General features: G+C 38.8%; 1 pseudogene; it reads left to right on the plus strand.

Moving 5' to 3' along the window:
* Window positions 1-4,618, plus strand: part of LOC102483368 (tubby-related protein 3-like) — a 21,866-nt pseudogene that overhangs the window by 7,267 nt on the left and 9,981 nt on the right.

Below are 4,618 nucleotides of genomic sequence, written 5' to 3' on the forward strand. Positions count from 1 at the left end.
GTCCCAAAGAAAGAAAGAAAAAAAAAAAAAAAAAAAAGCCAGGTACTGGTGAGAGCCTTGATGATAAAAATCTTTTTGTAAACTTCCTCCTTTCAAAAACTCCAGTGGCTACTGTAACTCCACTTTCTTCAAATATATGTCCCACTCCTTCTCAGTATTTTTCATTAGCTCCATTCCTTCCATACATCCCTATAGTGGGATGTTCTCTAGGGCACCATCTTTGGTCCTTTCAGAGTGTTTTTCTAAAACATAAATGGAGATGCACTACGCAGGCTTAAAAGCTTTCCATATATTCAGTTACCTGGCAGAGTAAAATCTAATCTGTTAGCAGTCTATGAAGCTCTTTATGATCTGGCTCCCAGTGGTCTGTTCTAAATAAATGAGGAAGGACATAAACAGATTTATGGATCTAAATTTTCACTTTGATAGCAACATGGATAACTATAATATATACTCAATAAATATTTGCCAGAGGAACGAAGATAGGAGACCCTGACTGAAGGGTGTGTTGGAGAAAGTAAAAAAGGAAGAGTCAGTCAGGAGATCAGAAGAAAATAAAATCTGTTGCAAGGGTGACTAATTAAATAGAGGTGGAACACTAGAGGGAAGAGGTGATTTTCCAGATTTTTCATTTAGTTGGTAGTATCATTTGTTTAGAGAGAAAAATCACAAGAAAGAATAATTTTAAGAGAGAATTCGAGTTCAGTTTTATAAAAACCATAGACCAATATGAGTATTTGCTTCATTCATTTGGAATCATCTACCTGAATCTGTGATAGTTAATTTATGCTTTCTCCGTACCGGTCATTCCTCATCTGGCTATTTCAAATGCCTTTCTCCATCTCTGTTCTTAATACTTTCTTCAGTTTTTGAAATTCATTTTAAGTATCCTTTCCTTCAGGAAGATTACAAAGCTCCTTTTCTCAATACATATTCAAATTAAATTCTTTTATGTATCTACCAATCATTTAATCTACTCGATTATGTGCCCTGTGCTGTCCTGCTCTGTGCCTCCATATTTAAAACAATATTTAACACACTAGACTGTAGAAAATGACTTACATTCACTATACGTAATTCTGAATACAGGTACACTATCTTATTTAATTAGATTGTCCAAGAAACTAGTCTTTTTTAGGTACACAATGGTTGTTTAGAAAGTAACTAGAAGAATTAGTAGTTATGACATGTATGGATATTAAACTCTGAGCAATGATCCCTCTAAGAATCTGATCTTTGTAGATTTCACTCTTATAAAGACAAGGAAACAGATATGACATAATGCCAAAAGTCAGAAACCAAACTGCACATGAAGCTGAAGGAAGTAGGCATTAGTGGAATAAACTAACAAGCTCTGTAAGGAACAGAGAAGTGGCTGCAATAGGGCATGTCTAAGTCAAAGTGATCAAAGATAAGCAATTATCTGGAGTACATTTTCTGTTTCATGCATTTAGAATGAATTTCTCTGAGTCAGAGTTGGATTCATAAAGGAGTAGTACTCAGTATTCATGCTGAGAAAAATCATTTTGTATGCTGTAAAGATGTATAGTGATGAAATTTTGTTAATGCTCACACATTCACAGGAATATTGCTAGTATTATCATTAGTAGATCTTTATTGAATTGTGAATGAATCTTCCATTGTCTTACAGTATGTCACAAAATTTTTATTTGTTTTTAATTTGCCAAAGGATACATGCATCCACAGAGAGAGGAAAAGCAAGAAAGCACCTCCATAGGGGAATCAGCAGTTGGCATAATGGCTGTGTCGCTAGACTCCCATGTAGCCAAACGTGGTTTGAGTCCCAGACCTGGTGACTTAAACGCATGCCGGGCGCATGTGTGTGCATGCCCAAGATCCCAAGAGGAGAAGAGATTGTGTCGTGGCCATCTCCCTGGGGGGTGATTTCTTGTTTTCTGTCTCTCTGTCTCTCTGTCTTTCTGGTGAGTGCACATACCCTATAGCAAAAACTTCTTTAAAAACAAAACAAACAAACAAACAAAAACCACCATAAGGCATAGTCATGCTGCAATCCCTTTTCCTCCATTTCTCCCTCCTTTCAGGATTTTAGCCATGCAAGCACATGTACCCAGCATATTTCTCAAACTATCAGGTTCAGTATTTGAACTGCATGGTCAGCCATGTGGAATATAGTCACCTTAACCACCAGGTCATTGGCTAGCCTGTCATATCTTTATTTTAACTGTGATTTCTTAACTTTTTTTGGCTATCAAATTTTACACTGTCTTACTAGAGTAATATTTAAGAATTCCTATAGCTCTTTACAATTCTTTTTATTTCTTTTTTTCTTTAGGTTTTTGCCATGGAGCACATGCACTTGATGGAGCCAGACAAGATGTCAGCTTGTCTTTAATCTTCTTCATTTTGAGAGGCAGACATAGACACAGACATGCACTCAGCTTTTTCTCACTCTTTTCCACTCTGCCTTCATCTCTGCTTCTAAACTGTTAATTACACTGTTGAACAGGAACCACTAGCCATCACTAGATACAAAGACTTTTATAGACATCTCCACTAGCTCTTCTTTACAGCCCTATGCTGGCAGCTGCATGAGTGTGACTTCATTTCCTGGTCCTATGGTTTGAGTGTCACTACCAAAATTGTTGAAATTTAGTTGCCAGTGTAATAGTACTGGGGGGGTAGGACTTTTAAGAAATGATTACAGTTTTATCCTCATGAGCGCATTGGTGCTATTACCTCTAAAATGGATTATTTGTTGTAGGAATGGGCTCCTGATAAACAGAGTACATTTGGCCCCTGATCTCTTACTTTGGAGTACTCTAAAGCTATGTGTTGCTTTCAGTCATATAAGCCATCCGAGGTGGTCCCTTTACCTTGCCCAGCCTCCAGAACTGTAAGAAATCTCAGTTCTTTACCAATTACCCAGTCTGTGGTATTTTGTTATAGCAGCACAGTACTAAGAAATCTGGCAACTCCAACTTATGCACTCCAGCTTGGTTAGTGACTTACTCAGCCTCTCTCATCTTATTTCTATAATAAGTCCTTCTTCCACAGTACACACAGTGGTTCTGCTTCCCAGGTGGAACCTGATTGACGCAGGAGCTTCTCATGTCCTCAGCCATGATGGGTCAGGCCATGGGCCAGAGCAGTCCACCGTGCCCTTACCTGTGAGGAGCCTGGAAAAGACAGAAGTGAAAAGTGAGCAGGATAACCCAACCATTTCTTTTTTATTTTTAAATGTTTATTTATTATTTTAAAGAGAGAACAAATAGCAAACACACTCATTATTTTTAAAAGAGCTGCCAGGATATAAAAGTTATGTCATAAAAGTCAAAACCCTCTATCATCCTTCCAAGAATCTCACATAAAAGGAGCTCTTTCTTTCATACACTGGCTATAGAAAAAAAAGTTAAGATTAAAATTGCATCATGCCTCTCTACAAAGTTATTAGCTTTCTACTCTTATTATCGGTCAGAGGAGAACAACAGAAAAGGTGAGTAAAAGGCCACATAATACCTTTTAAAGAACAGCTTCAGCATCCTTCTGAAAAAAAGAAAGGACAAAAGTAAAAATCAGGACTAGACAATGAGGAAACAGGGCAAAAGGTAGTCTGTTAAGCAGTTAGTGTGTGGAGAACGAGATTAGGACAGCAATGTAAGAGCAATAGAGTTCTAGAACATTTTTTTGTGCTAGAGAGAACCGGGGGGATGGCCACGCCACAATCCCTTCTCCTCCATTCTCCTCTCGGGATCTTGGGCACGCACGCACACGCGCCCAGTGTGAGTTCAAGCCACCGGGTCTGGAACTCGACCTGCTATAGAATACGTGAGAGTCCAGCGACATAGCCATTACGCTAACTGCTGATCCCAACCTGAAAATATTTATATAACACAAGAATGATGACAGTAAACTCATACTAATTGAAAAAAAAAAAGATATACACGAGGAAAAAAATAAGAGAACGATACAATCAAGGATATAATGAGACAGTATCTAAAAAATGCGACTCCACGTCCTCAGCCAGTGGAGGGAAGGATAGCAGCAGGAACAGAGATGCTGAAAAATTCTGGCAAAGGAAAGCACAATTTCTTCCTCTCATCTTCTTGCTCTCTCTCACGCACACAGAGTCAAGTTTTTATTCAATGACCATTGCGAATAAACCAACACACAAAAAAACAAATAGAGATGTGTCCTGGCTGAACCTAAATTAAGATTGGAAGTGTAAGGCCACGAAAATGGCCCTTGCCTCTGCAACCAGCATTCTCTGACTCATAAATGCAGAGACAGAAATGGAGAGAGAAGAGAGGTTGAAAGAAACTCTACACCTGAGTAATTTACTTGCCGCAGAAAGTGATCTGAATAAAGGAATTGGGGGAATACAGAGAAAAAGGATATAAAATATTAGTTGGGTGACCAGTGGATGGCATAGCTTTTATGTCACTGGACCCCCACATGGTGACCATGGTTTGAGTCCCACACCTAAAGACTTGAATTGAAGTTCATGCTGGACACATGTGCATGTGTGCCCAAGATCCCATGGGAAAAATGGAGAAAAAGGGATTGTGGCATGGTCATTCCCTCTGGGTGGTTGAGAGGAGTGATTTCTCACTTTCCCTCTCACTGTGTCTCTGTCTCT

This window comes from Tupaia chinensis, unplaced genomic scaffold, assembly GCF_000334495.1.
Source record: "Tupaia chinensis unplaced genomic scaffold, TupChi_1.0 Scaffold000322_1, whole genome shotgun sequence".
Classification (NCBI taxonomy): domain Eukaryota; kingdom Metazoa; phylum Chordata; class Mammalia; order Scandentia; family Tupaiidae; genus Tupaia; species Tupaia belangeri.